The sequence below is a fragment of the Pezoporus occidentalis genome, unplaced genomic scaffold (genome assembly GCF_034315485.1).
Source record: "Pezoporus occidentalis ecotype Australia unplaced genomic scaffold, CSIRO_AGI_Poc_V1 ctg10, whole genome shotgun sequence".
Taxonomy (NCBI): Eukaryota; Metazoa; Chordata; class Aves; order Psittaciformes; family Psittacidae; genus Pezoporus; species Pezoporus occidentalis.
Genome location: NW_026912779.1, coordinates 11,215,413 through 11,230,925, shown reverse-complemented (window position 1 = coordinate 11,230,925; position 15,513 = coordinate 11,215,413). Strand labels below are relative to the sequence as shown.

The 15,513-nt window shown below is 47.9% G+C and overlaps 1 long non-coding RNA gene across 1 annotated transcript; it reads left to right on the top strand.

Moving 5' to 3' along the window:
* Nucleotides 1–623: 623 nt before the first annotated feature.
* LOC134158287 (uncharacterized) lies at nucleotides 624–9,980 on the top strand. The gene is made up of 3 exons (XR_009962700.1): nucleotides 624–796; nucleotides 9,313–9,650; nucleotides 9,867–9,980. It is a non-coding gene; the product is annotated as an uncharacterized LOC134158287 (long non-coding RNA).
* The last annotated feature ends 5,533 nt before the right edge of the window (nucleotides 9,981–15,513 follow it).

Genomic DNA, 15,513 nt, shown 5'->3' with positions numbered 1-15,513 from the left:
AGCTAGGAGAGGTGCTAAGGAATGGTTTGGGACAGGGCTGGCTTGGGCAAAACTGCTGGGGCTGTGCTAATGATTTACCCACAGAGGTGGTCAAGACCTTGCACTAGGGAAGGTGCCTGGGACTCCCTGGCCATCTATGCTGTGTATGTTAGTATATGCTAGTGTAAAACCAGGCTCTGAGTCCAGGGTAGAGGTTTTGGAATTGTTACTCCTGGTATTTTGGGTCCAGACTGGGCTGACGGATTCTGGACCCAGACTCTATCTGCAATAAATCTCTGTTTCCTCCTGCAAATATGTTTTGTTGGTGGGGGATCTGGCAGCCTACGTCTTGTCCCCCTGGGAAACGTGAAGGTCCTGGAACATTTCTGTGGCTCTTTGTCTTAAGGCTTTTGTTAGACACAGCTTTACAATCACTCTGACCAAGCTGGGAACATGCATTTCAGGGTTGTTTTGGTATAAGGGGCCAATTGGCAAAGAGCAGTTTGCATCCACACTCTTAAAGTCTCTTACCCTCAACCACATCCAAGCTGCCCAGGTCACCAGCCAAGCCATGGACTGGGAATGCTCTGTGATGAAATCACGGGTGATCCACACCCTGTGCTGCTGGCAAAATCATAGCAGAACTGCAGGATTTACAACAGTGGCAGACACAGCACTGATAGTTTAAACATTGTTGGCATTTCTTCTGGTTGCTAACCCACACAGTGCTAGCTGTCTCTGGTTCTGCTTTGGTGTAGAGGCTCCAAACCATCTAAGACTTCCCAAGCTCTGGAAGAGCTGGATCAGAAATAAGCAGGTAGGTCCTTATTTTGGGAGAAACCCCAAATCATCCTCTGAGCACCCCATGTAGAGCAGTTGCTGTCATCTACCTGGACCTGTGCAAAGCGTTCAACACTGTCCCACACGACATCCTTGTCTCTAAATTGGAGCGAGATCACTTTGATGGATGGACCACTCGGTGGATAAAGAACTGGCTGGATGGCCGCACACAAAGAGTTGTGGTCAATGGCTCAATGTCCGGCTGGAGACCAGTAACAAGTGGTGTCCCTCAGGGATCGGTGTTGGGACGGGTCTTGTTCAACATCATCGTCGCTGACATGGACAGTGGGATTGAGTGCGCCCTCAGCAAGTTTGCTGATGACACCAAGCTGTGTGGTTCGGTTGATACGCTGGAGGGAAGGAATGCCATCCAGAGGGACCTTGACACACTTGTGAGGTGGGCTGATGCCAACCTGATGAGGTTTAACCATGCCAAGTGCAAGGTCCTACACCTGGGTTGGAGCAATCCCAGGCACAGCTACAGGTTGGGCAGAGAAGAGATTCAGAGCAGCCCTGTGGAGAAGGACTTGGGGGTGTTGGTCGATGAGAAAATGAACATGAGCCTGCTTCAGTGTGCGCTTGCAGCCCAGAAAGCCAACCGTATCCTGGGCTGCATCAAAAGGAGTGTGACCAGCAGGTCGAAGGAGGTGATCCTGCCCCTCTACTCTGCTCTTGTGAGACCTCACCTGGAGTATTGTGTGCAGTTCTGGTGTCCTCAACAGAAAAAGGACATGGAACTGTTGGAACAAGTCCAGAGGAGGCCACGAGGATGATCAGGGGACTGGAGCACCTCCCGTATGAAGACAGGCTGAGAAAGTTGGGGCTGTTCAGCCTGGAGAAGAGAAGGCTGCGTGGAGACCTCATAGCAGCCTTCCAGTATCTGAAGGGGCCCTATAGGGATGCTGGGGAGGGACTCTTCATTAGGGACTGTAGTGACAGGACAAGGGGTAATGGGTTAAAACTTAAACAGGGGAAGTTTAGATTGGATATAAGGAAGAAGTTCTTTCCTGTTGGGGTGTTGAGGCACTGGAATGGGTTGCCCAGGGAGGTTGTGAATGCTCCATCCCTCGCAGTGTTCAAGGCCAGGTTGGACGAGGCCTTGGGTGATACGGTTTAGTGTGAGGTGTCCCTGCTCATGGCAGGGGGGTTGGACCTAGATGATCTTCAGGTCCTTTCCAACCCTAACTATTCTATGATTCTATGTGTGGGAAAAGCGTGGATCTCAATTTGGGTGGGAACTTTGCAGCTCTGGTATTTATCTGACCTTGCAGCCACAGTCTCTTCCACACTGCAGAGACTGGTGTAGCTTCTGTCCTCTGTGTGGTGTAATCCATCAGCACAAGTACAACGGGGGAGGCTTTTCTGCTCTTCCCAAAAACACTGCGCTTCCCAGAGGACTGTAGCTGTGGCAAATATGGAGACCACAGCCCACACACTGATGCAAGAGGGCTGGCGTTGAAACCCAAGCACGCTGCTGTTCACAGAGGAGCAGATCTCCTGAGCTGGGGTCCAGCTTGCCAGGGACAGACTTCACAGCAAGCTATAGCATGTCTGCAAGTGCGCCCTGCTCATGCTCCTAAGTGCTCCTCTTGCATCCGGGACAAGGGATGGGTTCAAGACTCTCCTCCTTCTGGTCCAGAGGAAACAGAGAGGGAAGAGTCACTGCAGCTGAAAAGGATGGAGCTACTTGGGGGAAATAGAGAAGAGAAGGAAAACATACCATGGCAGAAGACAGTGGTTGAGGGAAAAGCAGGTTAAGAGTGGGAAATTTCTGCAGAGAAGTCGTAGAAGGAAAAGTGAGAGAATAGAGAAAGTCGGAAGTGGCGTGTCACTGACATGATGGCAGGAAGGTCTGTTCATGTGCTTTTTTATATCAGCCATGATCAGGATGTGATCCAAAAGTGTTTCAAGCTCCAGCTGTGCCAGTCCTTTGCCCCACTCTGCCTCTCTGTATCCTGGTACAGTATCTTCTCCAGATCAGACATTTAGAGGTGAGGGCAGCAGGAAGGTTTCAGAACATGAAGAAGACTTTACATCTTTTTATTTGTTTTAATATGAGATTGCAAGCCATGCAAACATGTTTTTTTTCTTTATATCAGAAAATACTTGTATGCATACATATGCGTGTTTATTTATACACAAGCATATCTTTCTCATGCAAAAAGAGGCTGCTTCTCAGTTCTTCATGCTACTTAGCCCTAATTTCTCCTCAAAGAGCCATGGCAGCAATCCAAACTCTAATTCCATTGATGGAGGGATGCATGCTGATCCCATCCCCTCCTCTAACACACTAGGTGTGGGGCTGCCACAGTGTTATCCCACAGCAAAACTTCCCATTGCAGGAGAAAGGTCCTTCCTAACATCTCTACTCTGCTGATGATCAAAGGTGACCACAGAGGTTTTCTGCACTCCCCATTGCCCAAAGCGCTGGTGCTAGGGCAGGGCAGGATTCCTGAGCTGAAGGAGATGGAGTCGCAGTTTCCACCAGCCAGGGTCGAGCTGCTCTCCCCGATACCAATACCACCAGCTGGGCATACTGGTTTGGCTGGATTTTCATGTTCTTTCACATATCACAGATTACCTTTGAGCAGCAGCGCTGCCTCTGCACATGAGAGGGCTGATGTGCCCTGGGAAGTGAGTAGGAGTGAACTCATAGTAGTTTGGCTTCTATGTCTAAACTCCCCAGTGCCGGTACTCAGGACTTTGCAGAGCCTACAGTGAATAGAGGTGTTGCTCCAGTGACTTCAGACCCATGAAGACAGGCTGAGAAAGTTGGGGCTGTTTAGCCTGGAGAAGGGAAGGCTGCGTGGAGACCTCATAGCAGCCTTCCAGTATCTGAAGGGGGGCTATAAGGGTGCTGGGGAGGGACTCTTCATGTAATGATAGGACAAGGGGTAACAGGTTAAAACTTAAACAGGGGAAGTTTAGATTGGATATAAGGAAGAAGTTCTTTACTGTGAAGGTGGTGAGGCACTGGAATAGGTTGCCCAAACAAGTGGTAAATGCTCCATCCATGGCAGTGTTCAAAGCCAGGTTGGACAGAGCCTTGGGTGACATGGTTTAGTGTGAGGTGTCCCTGCCCACGGCAGGGGGGTTGGAACTAGATGATCTTAAGGTCCTTTCCAACCCTAACTCTTCTATGATTCTATGAGCTACCTCCCACTCCCCCCGCCCCACAGGCTCAGGGAGCTGCTGGGGATGATGGACCATACTCACCAGCCTTTCCTGCATTATTTTACTCATGGGGAAACCTAACCCTCTGTCTGCCCATATCTGCTGACTCAAAGCCGTGATGGATGATGTTGTAATCCAAATGTCACCGCAGCGGTAACCTTATACCGGCTGACCGGGATCGCGGGTCTCATGACTATTGTCATATTTTTGGAGCTGTGCTTAGGTCAGAGATAAGGCTTCCCCTTGCAGCTTCCTTTCTATGTCAAGGTTACAGCCCTGTGCGTGGTCTTCCACCCTGGGATGCATCACTGGCAGCTTCTGTGAGGACCCTATGGATGGATATGGAGCAGCTGTCAGGCTGCTGGGCTGGCAGGGTCCCCTCTGGTTTGGGGAAGGTGGTTCTTCCCTGTTAGATGCAAGCACCTTGCTCCCAAATGGTCACCTCCAGGCTACAAGAACATTGTGCATCCCTGGTGCTATTGGTTCAAAAGTTGTTCTATAGAGAATAGGCTGATACTTATTGCTTTGAGTTATTTTGAAACAACAAAGGAAGCTCTTTTCCTTTCTCTGTATCATTAATACAGAAAAGTTGAGCTCTTCTCTTCAGGCTTATAAGGAGTTTAAAATGCACATAAAGTTTAGGGAGCATCCAGACATGGAAGTCCTGGCAGAATTGACCCAGAGAGGAGCTTTACTGACTTGTTAAGGTCTTATGATAACCCCTAGAGGTACCCACAAATGGACTTGGCAAGTTTTTGTTCTGCTTTTATTGGATCAATACCAGTCAGCTCTTTAGGTAGTTGCCTGAATATATGTTTTTAATTTTTATCTGTTTTGAAAGACCTGACTCTCTGTGACCAGAAAGATGCTTTCATCTCACTTGGGGGGAGATGGGGCCTTTGAGAGTCCCATCAGCCTCGGATGCTGGTGGTCTGTGATGTGTGCCGCTCTCTCCAAATGCAGACAGACTCATCCCATTTGCTCTAAGAGCACTTTACATCATCCGGGGGTATTTTAAGGCCAGGAGACAGCGTAGAGTGGCTTTTGTATTAAGGAGTATCAGGCCTAGAGATTTTATAACTCCACTTATTGCAGTCCTCATAATCAGCTTGAAGTCTCTAATTAGCTGCAGTAATGACTCAGCCCTGCAGACAAAGCCTGAAGGTGACATGCCAGATTTCCTCTCTTATCTGGGGAAAGGCTGAGAGGTATTGTGCCTTTTGAAAACTATTTTATAGGAGAACCAAGCAGCAAAGAGATTTACCCTCTCCCCAGGTTTCATTAGTGGCACTGTAAACCCATTTGATTTGTCCCATCCACATCCACCTCTCCTCTGACCAGAACAGGAGTCTCTCTAAATTAGCTTTAAAAGATCCAGTTGCCAAGAGGCCAGGATCTCTGGATGCCACCTGTTACATCCCCCTTTGGGATGCTTCGGGTGAGACCTTGCTTTGCTAAGGATCATGGTTTTCCCATAATCAGTGGCCAGTTGGTGATCCAGGCTCCCTGTCCAGCTGAATCTGGCTCCAGGCTGTTCCTTGGAGAAGTGGGAAGGAAAATATGCCCATCCTGGGCAAATTTCTGACAAGAGAAAGGAGGAAGTTCTTGACAAAGGGGACAATGCCATGAAGGGAAGGCTGCTGTGCCAGCTCTCGTTGAGTGAATAACTACTGGAGTTTCTCGAGTACCCACAAATGGCTATAATTTGCTTTTCAACAGCTTCTACTCATGGTTCTACAGAAGTATCTCATTAAAGTTTAGGGAAGCTTCCAATCTTCTGGGCCTCTAAAAAAGGTGAAAGTTACCCTGTTCCTTCGGCTGAATTCATGAGCTGATCTCCTCAGACTCCTGTCCCCAGGAAAACAGGTCCTGTGCTTATTTCCTAACAAGCTGTTGTGTTCTCGGCCATGTGAAGCTTTGTGTCCCCCCCTCCCAGCCTCTTGGGTGAAATCTGCTGTCCCACAGGGCTGCAACCAACACATAGGGATGATGATGCTGGGAGAGACCCCAGAAGCTGATAAAGTACAGCACAGTCCCCACGGTGTTGGTCGCTCAGGTGTTTATCACTTTAATGCCCATTGCAAGGTCCTCTGCTGCTGAGCCCTACGATAAGCAGGTTAAAAGTAGTTTGTTGCATCAAAGACATTGCTGTGCTCAGCCCTGCAGTGTGGACGTTGCAGTGTTGGTCATGCAGCACCATGTAGAACATCCATGAGGGACTGCACAGGGTTACAAGCTGTTTGTGGGTGCTGCATGCTCTCACTTCTCATAAATAACATGCTTGCTGGACTAGCGGCAGTCCTCACGGGTGAATCATAGAATCATAAAATCACAGAATGGTTTGGGTTGGAAGGGACCTTAAAGATCATCCAGTTCCAACCCCCCTGCCACAGGCAGGGACCCCTTCCATTAGACCAGGTTGCTCCAAGCGCCCGTCCATCCCATGGGCCTTGAACACTGCCAGGGAAGTGTTAGGACACCCCTAAAAGAGGGACCTCGGCCAAACAGGAGCATGGATTAGTGCTGCAGAAGCCCTGCAGGCTGCTTTAAGAGGCTTTTGCTTTGCCCTGCTGCCTTATGGGACCTCTCTCCCTCAGGTGATGAGCTCTGATATGTGGATCCTTGTGTCTGGGGGGACCACAGCACCCCACTGCATTCCACATGGTTGGAGGTGGCAAAGGACAAACCACCTGTGAGCAGGGAGCCAGTGGCCATGACCAGGCAAGGTGCTGGCTCTGCAGCCCCAGGCAGGGTTTGGCCATGCCACGGAGCTGCTGGAGCAGAGCAACCTTTGCAGTGCCATTGGGACAGAGGGCAAGGACAAGCTGGCACCTGCACTGGGCTGGGCAGAGGTGCCACCAGCCGAGGAGCTGGTGGGTTGTGGAGCAGCGGCTGGGGCTCCAGGTCCAGAGGGAATAGCATCAAGCAAAACCAGCACATCCCCTGGGGAGGCAGGACCTGACAGTTTGATGCCTTGCATGGCCATGTGCCCTTCTGATCGTGATTTTTTTTCTGCCTGTTTCCCCTTAAATTGTTTTATTTTCTAATTCTTGTTTTCAGTCCCAAACTTCTCAAACAGTCAGAATGACAAGGCTTGCCTCAGTGTGGCAATGCAAGAGATGCCAAAGGTCAGGCTAGCATGTTCATATACGCATAGAGTCCATATAGAGTGCTTTCAGCTACTGCCTGGCCCAGCACCAGCCAAATCTGTGCTGCTAACAAAGACAATAGCACCATCCTCTCACTGCTAACACAGAATGTGACCCAGAGCATTCACCATCACAGTAAATCAACTTGTTGCTTTCCTTATTTGAGGCTTCCAGCTGGCAGCCCCACAAGCCCAGTGGTTTGCCCTTCCTAACGAATTGGTTTCCAAGCTTTTTTAACTGAAAGCTGCAGGATCTGGCTCCTCTGTGCAATTTGCATTCAGTGGGAGCCCCTTGCTATTGCCTGCTCTTTGCTACCCAGTGATGCAACAGTCTCTCCACAGCCTGTTCTTGGTGGCACATAAGGTCATTTCCCATAGCTACAGATAAAGCCGGGAGGCTTAGGAGAGAGAAACTGCCTGTGTTGTAGAGCTGGTCTTCCACTGGTATAGTCAAACTCCTGTAAAAGCCTCTTTACTTGAGCAGAGAACATTTATTGCCCTTGATAGGCTTGTGAAACATTTCTGGCTGTTACTGGATTTCTCTGGTGAAGTCATGTAGTAGAAGATTAAACTTGCTCCTGTTTCACCCCATAGCTTAGGGAAACTAGGGAAAAAAAAATGGGAAGTGCTCTTGGAGAGATCAGATGCGGTTGAGGTGGGAAGCCTGGCTTTGAAGCTCCTGTTTTTGTATGATCAAAACCCAATTGCAGAATAGGAAATGCTGTTGGCTTCCAGCAGCTGTTGATGAGGCAACAGCTGAAGCACATCCCATTATATGCTCCCAGTAAATAAGCATAGCCCAAGGCAGCTTGAAGTCCTGTCCTTCAGGCTTCCTGGCCTCTCTGACTCCTGGCAGAGGTTGTTCACTCACACTCCTAACTAGCCCCATTTCATCCAGAAGTCACTCATTCAGAGACCTGCTTTGTCCCCTGCCCTGTATTTCTGAGGTGCTGAACGATGATACTTAGGAACCACTCATTGTGCTTCCCTTGACAAGGGGCTTTTTTGGAGCAAGGAACCTGGGCTTGTTTTCTGCCAACCCCAGCAGCAACTTGATCAGGATTGAAGATTTTAGGAACCCCCACCATGAAAATGTACCCAGGACAGAAAGGTCTGGCTTTAGGTCTGTGATGTTTCATCCTTCATGGCTGCACTCAAAGCACAGTTTCACTGCTGGGTAAGAAGCTTAAACAGGACCTTGGGATTTAGTCCTCGTTGCTGCCCTGTAAATACAGCCTCCATAAGGACCTCCTTATGGACACCCACTTCCGAATTTGGGTGGTGGAAGTGTGGACACCTTTAGAGAGGCCTCTTGCAATGCTTCCTTCAAGCTATCAGAGGTTCTGCTGCAGCCAGGTGAGGAAGACCTGCCTGAGACAGGCTTCCTCCACCAAGGAGGATGGGGACTGGAGCATAAACCTAATTTGTGCCTGTCTGGGTTTTACTGCCTCTTACTCACCCGCTGCATTAGGCAGCAAATCCCTTGGGGGTGCTGTGGAAACCCAAAACCCGTGTGCATGGGGACCATGCACTTCTGCTGAAGGAACATCACTGTGTGGTGAAGGATCAATGGCAAAACACTGCACTTCTCCCCTCCAGCAGGGCTGATGCCCTCCCAGGTCACAAAGCTGCCTGGCAAACAGTGTGCAGCCATCCTCTCCCTCACTGCCCAGCTGCAGGCAGCACAGACAAGCCTTCAGTCACTATTCCTGATTGAGAAGTGGAAAATCCCTTCTCTGGGGAGGTGCTGTCATGTTGAAGATGTTTTGATATGCAGCCATGGCTTGGTCTCACCCATACCAGCCAGGTTGGCCAGGTTGGACAGGGCTTTCAGCAACCTGGTCTAGTGGAAGGTATCCCTGCCCATGGCAGGGGCTGGTACTGGATGAGCTTTAAGGTCCCTTCCAACCTAAATTATTCTGTTCTATGACTTCATGATTCTATGATTTTGGATGGAGACCTATAGGCTTTGGTTCAAAGAAGGGACTTCCTCTATAGTTTGAGTTTGCTTGCTGGCCCCCCTGCAGCCCTTTCTCTGCTGGTGCTGTGCCCTACAGCCACCTCCTGCTCCACCAGGACAGGCCATGATTGCCTCCAGGGTTGAAGGAATGGGCTGTGTTTTGGTCACTGAAAACAGCTAAACCACAGTAATCATGATTTATCATCAACAGATTTATTGTCCAACAGAGTTATCACCCAACATTTAAAGAACAATACTGTGGGCAAATTTTAACCCCCTCGACCACAAGCTTGGGTAGAAAGGATAGTGGCTGATGGTGTTCCAAGATGATTTGTGCTGGCACCAGCAAAGCCTGAACAGCTCTGATATGTCATCGAAATACAACTCAGATTCTCGCTTTGCCACCAAAATGACACGGTAACAATATGTGGTGGTGTGGGCACTGGAAATAAATGGTTTTCTGACATTTCTTCTGTCTTCTCCATGACTATTTAGTACTGTTGAGAAAACATTTAAGCAGGGGTTCCAGCTGAAGTCTTTTGTCCCTCTGTAACTAAGGAAGGGAAGCAAACACGGCCTTAATTAAAAGGATTTACTAAGTGCTCATTTAAGGGAGAGTCTGTGAAAAAGAATTGTTTCAGCACAGACAGAGCAGGGGAGTCCAGTGTGGAGCAGGCAAGAACTCGAAGGACAAAATCCACTCATTTCCATTGGGGAAACGGTAGAAGAGCACAGCAGGGTTTGTGGGGAGTCACTGTCCTACAGCAAAAATCCTCGTGAGCATGTCCCAGGGGCTCCAGGGAGCTTGCCTGGCAGTGGATGACTTAGCTAGAAATGAAAGATATGACAGAGATGAGAAACATGCTCATTTGCATCAATAAGTACGTTATTTCTATTATAGACTTAATCTTCAGAGAATGTGCCCAAAATGAGAAGACCTAAACTTAAACCAAAACGAAAGCAATGTCAACAATAACAATCCCATTATTTGAGATGGGTTAGCAGCTGGTGTTTCTTGCCTTCCTCCTACATCTCCTTAAACATAAGCACCTGAACCAACATTGGGGGCCCAAAGGGACCACACGTTCTTGCGCAGATTTCTCCCAGGGCAGGACATCCTCACTGAGCCGTGGCTCCAGGCTTGAGGCCGTTCTGGCTCTTGCTCCAGCACAAGCCTGCCAAATTTCCATGGGGATGCCTCATTCCTCCTCCATGAAATTACGGCAGTGTGACCTCACGAAGGTGGTATTTGCACCACGTGTTGTGTCTATGAGAAGCACCTGTGGAGAGGCATTGGGCTGTTGGGAAGCCTCATGTTGCCAATTAAGTTTTGGGATGCAGCAGCTTTGGTCATGTTGGATCTTCCCAATGCTGTCACTCCGACCTGCAGCCCACTATATACAAAGCAAACCAGTGGGTCCCAAGGCAGCACCTGAGGACATAGCATGTCTGCAAACCCAGAGCTCACCACTGGCCCTTTGTGCTGCTCCATTCCCTGGGTGCTTGGCAGCACTACCATCATGGGATATGCTTCCTCTAGTCAAATCACAGTGGCTCAGAAAAGATCAGGAGGCCTGGAGAATTTGTTATATGCTTGAGAATGGGTGATATTTGGTTCTTTACCCCAGTAGTGGTGTATATAATCCTGCACATGCCAGGGAAGGAGTGATCTGTCAGTAAGGTACTGCTTGGCACAGCCAAGAAGTAAAGAAATAAAATGCAAATTGATTTATTTTATGCAGTTCAGGGGAAAAAAGGGCCCCTTGGACACACTGGGGTTGGTCCTCTGGTTGGTTTTGCAGCATTGCAGGACTAGGAGTTGGCTGAAGAGCACCATTCCCTCCCTGGGACAAACTCCATCATGCTGCCGCACATGGGCTTGTGAACATGGCTTCGTTTTCCCTCAGAAACTTGGTGTTTGGGTAACCATGCAAAAAAATTATAGATATTTAAAATGTGCTGATTTGGAAGAAAAGATCACCTCTCCGGATGGGACATTTGGTGGGAAGCCAGTTGGTAGCACAGCTCTGTAACTTCCCATCCTGGATGAGTGCTGAGGTTTGTGCTTCTTGCTCCTGCACCCCTGGAGTGGGTCTGCTGGTGTGGAAGAAGAAGCTATAGCCATCAAGTGTGGACTCAGGGCAAGGAGGCTGCTGCCTCCTCTGCTCCTCCCCATCCTGATGCTTGAAGGGATTGTGACATCTCTGTTTTGCTTCCCTGTTGCATCTGTCTCACCAGCATAGAAATACCAGCAGCCCAGTCCTGGTGCCTCTTCAACAGAGCCTCCTCACCTTGTGGCTTTACCTACAACCCCAAAGCAGGATGTTTTGATGTTAGCATCCCCAGACAACCTCAATGGGGCAGCTAGGGATCATTGGTGGGACTCACTGTGAAGCATTTTCCACCTGGGATCTGTAAGCAGGCACATGGATCTACAAGCACAGCTACCTTGTCTGAGCTAGGTCCTGGGTCCAGTCTTGAGCACACAGGGAAAACCAGGGAAGGCTCTCACCCTGCTGTGGCTGTAACAAGCTGTTTTCCTCCCATCTCCCCGGTGCTTGGCTTTCAGCCCTGAAAGAAAGAGCACCATGCCAGGAATTAATACAGCCATGTCCAACAGGGTGAGCTGATACCTGATTTGCCCTTAATTACAGTGGTGGGAATAGACCCGGGGCAAATGTGACACGGTGATGACTGGGTGGTGGTGAGGACAAGACTCATCTGTCATCTGCCATAAGGGCTTGTCCTTGTTTCCTACAAAAAGTCAGAAGAAAGTCTTACAGTGTGTGGAGAAGCAGCTCATGGGACAGGACATACAGAAACCCTGCCTTCTCCTCTGCCACACCAACATCTCCAGACCAGAAAGGGCTTCGTTGTTCCAAACAAAGCTCCCTCACAAGCTTTGCATCAGGAGTTATGTGCATGCTGTTTGCATGCTGACATGCCATAAGGCACAAGGTGATGCTGAATTACTGCAAGAAGGGTGTTAAAAATAGACACTGAATTATTCCAGTCTATTTGTGGACAAAATAACCCCCATTACCTTATGGTTCCTGAGCTCCTCCAGCCATTCCCACCGCCACTAAACCCCCTCAAAACCAGGAGACCCTGCCCTGTTGTGTGCTGGTTTGCTGCTTCACAAAAACACTGTCCAAGAGTGTTCTGAGTATCAATGCCCAAAACCTCCAGACAGACCCTGCCAATATTAACAGGAGATTTTTGGATGCAGCCACGCTTGTTTCTGATCCACTGGCTTTCAGCTGTTGCCCCAAAGGTGTGCTGTGTGTCCTGGCTTTACATATGTAAAAGAAAGAAAAAGAATTTAAATTTAAAATAGTATTTTATTTCATTTCATTACTTTTAATTTAATTTAATTTAAAGTTATTTTATTTATTTTATTTCATTTCATTTTATATAAAATTAAAAGGAAAAGCCCCCAAATGATCAGGTGAAGCGCCTCAACAGTTTTCCCAGGATGCTCAGCAGTGTTCACAGGCATCTCCCTATCCATACCCTGCTCATGCAGCCCTTGCTCAGCTCCACCTGCTTCCCTGCTGGAGGAGCCTAACCCTGCTGGCCATAGATCATGGCTCTTTATGCCTTTTTAACCACTTGGGAAAGATTATGGAAGAACATAGTCGCAGGTTCCTGCGCCCTGTGTTGGAGTCCTGGGGTATCGCAGGCCAGAGCCCAAGGAGGGTGTTCTATAATGATGTGATTTTAAAGCTGTGAACTGTTTGGGCTATTACATTTGTAATACAATGCTTTACATCCTCCCGGGCTTGTGTTTTAGCTCGCTGGTCTCCAGTCAGCAGAGGCGATTTGAAGGGGCAACTGGAGTGGGACCAATGATGCTCGCTGATGAGCCTCTTCTTGCTTATGACACACTGCGAAAGGGTGCTGGCCACAGGAAACGAGTTCCAGGGTACCCTGGGAATCCATCAGGAGGTGTTTGCACTCGCTGGACAGGCAGGAGGTGGTGGAGCTCAGGCAGGGAGCGCCCCATGCACCTCAGCCAAGGGGGCCAGGAGGTGGATTCACAGCCACTCACTGCCCCTTCCTGCCAAAAACCTGATTTAAAAGACCCCAAACAAACCAAACCCTAAATATGTATTAATATACTAATATATCGCTATATATAATGACATGTATTCTATGTACCTCACAGGTATAGATATTAAACATGTAGCTATACACAGGCATTTATATTATACATATATTTATAGAATATATAAAAATATACAAAATATATTGGACTATATAGAATTATATATAGTAATATATACACAACAATACATATTTATATGATAAATATAAATATATATGTTTATACAAAAATATATACACACACACATCCTTGGGGTTCCACGTGTGTAACAGGTCTGCTTTGCTGGACACCCGGATGCATCTCCTGAGATTATATGTATATAGTATAAACATACATTTGTAATTAATTGGACTTATCTATGTATGTTTATATTAGAGATAAATATGTAAATATCTAATTATATAATATAGAAAATACATCATGCATAGTTATGTATTTTTCAATATACACACATACCCATGGACATTAAAGGGTGCTTTCCTAAGTGCAAGACCCAGGGGCCACAAAACTGGGAGTAGACCATTTCAGAAGAAGGGCAGACCTATAAAATTAGGAAATATATTAAATTTTGCAACTTGCACCCCTATTTTCTTAGTCTTGGGTGCACACAAGGCCCTGACAAGGCAACCAAGATACTCTCCAAGCAGAGCCAAGCCCTCAGGCTATTCCAGCTTTACCCTTATACCGTAAGTTAGGCTCAAGCCCCTGCTCTGAAATGGCCTTAGCGGGGGTCCTGGGAAGAAGGGCTTGGGCATGATGGGGAAAGGGTCTCCCCTTGCCTGCTTGCTGGAGCTGGGGATGCAAGGAAAACAGAAACCTGGGACATCGCCGTTCAGCTTAAAGGAGAAATGGCTGTAAAGCATCTGGTTGCTATTGATCTGATTTGGGGAACTGAAAAACTAACTTTTTTTCTATTATCCCCTGTCTTCACACCTTGGCCTTTTCTCAAGCACTTCCTGCCCATGTTTCCCTGGCATTTGCTCTGTCTTTTCCCCCATAAACACTGATTTGCACTATCTGCTGATGCTGCTCAGCTCAGGCGAGTCAGTTAATTCACAATAAATGAAGTGTCTGAAAACCAGACAGAGGATAGAGGGAAAATAAACGTCCCTAGTGGGAAACTCAATAGGGAGAGATAAGGAAGAAATAAATGAGAGGGAGATGAAGGGAGAAAGCCAGAATGGCTTTTTTACCTCTCGTGGCACCACCCACTTTCCTACCAGAAATGAGCCCATCCAAGAGCCAAAACCTGAGCCACAGGATGGGACCAGCTCTTCTGGCAGCATCTTGCATTGGTGTCAGCTTCTCGGTTGATGAAACCAAAGGAAATCACTATTATCGTATTTATTTTATATATGAGGTGCATTTACAAAGCATTTTACTTATGAGGCACAAGAAACCAGGTGGTTGGTTTGTGTTTGGTGCCTTTCTCCCGTTGCTGCTGTTACATTAGTGACATGTTCCAGCCTGATGTTCCTGGAGGATGCTGAACCCCTGGGTGAGATGGTGACATCAGGCCCAGGAGGAGCGAAAGCTTAATTTATATTCAGGCCATTTCACTGCCTGTTGTTGTCATTTCTAAGGCTGCTTAACCCAAAATGTCAGTGAAAATGAACGGGCTGCCAGCATGTCGCTCCCTGTGCATGCCGCGTTGGGAGCGCTTGGGAGCAGTGACATCGGGAGGCTGTATGCATCCACTTGCATGTGTCCTTGAGAAAAGCCTCTCTCCTTCTATCTAGCTCTTGGGCAATTAGTTTAGTAAACATAAAGCCATGGAACCATGCTGCACAGCCCAAGTAACACAGTGACCTGATCAATACCATCGTCGCTCACTCTTGATTTTTGCCTTACTTCCATAAAACTCGGGGAAGGAAGGAGGGTTTTTTCTGGTTCCACCACAATGAGACAAGTTATTGACACTAGTTCTATTGCAGGCAGATTAGAAGTTATCCCTGTTTATTACCCCATAAGTTTGTCTGTAATTATCTTGTAAAAGAATGACTGTAAAAGAGTTGTTGCGGTGCTACTTGGAGAGCATCCAGCTTGCATTTTTGGCTTGCAGGTCCTGGTTGTGGGGCTGCTCATGCATTTAAGGTAATAGCAAGTTCCCACCATTGTCTGGAAAGAGGGATCAAGACTTTGCTGAAGTCCTGGATTGAATCAAGGACTTTCCCTGCAGTACATCTAGGGCAGAAGAGGAGCATCTTCCTTGACGGGAGGCATGCAGTGAGCTGCTGAACGCGTCTGACAGTGCAAAGCCCAAAGGATGCTCCCAGGTCAAGTGAATATAAAATTCATTCAGCA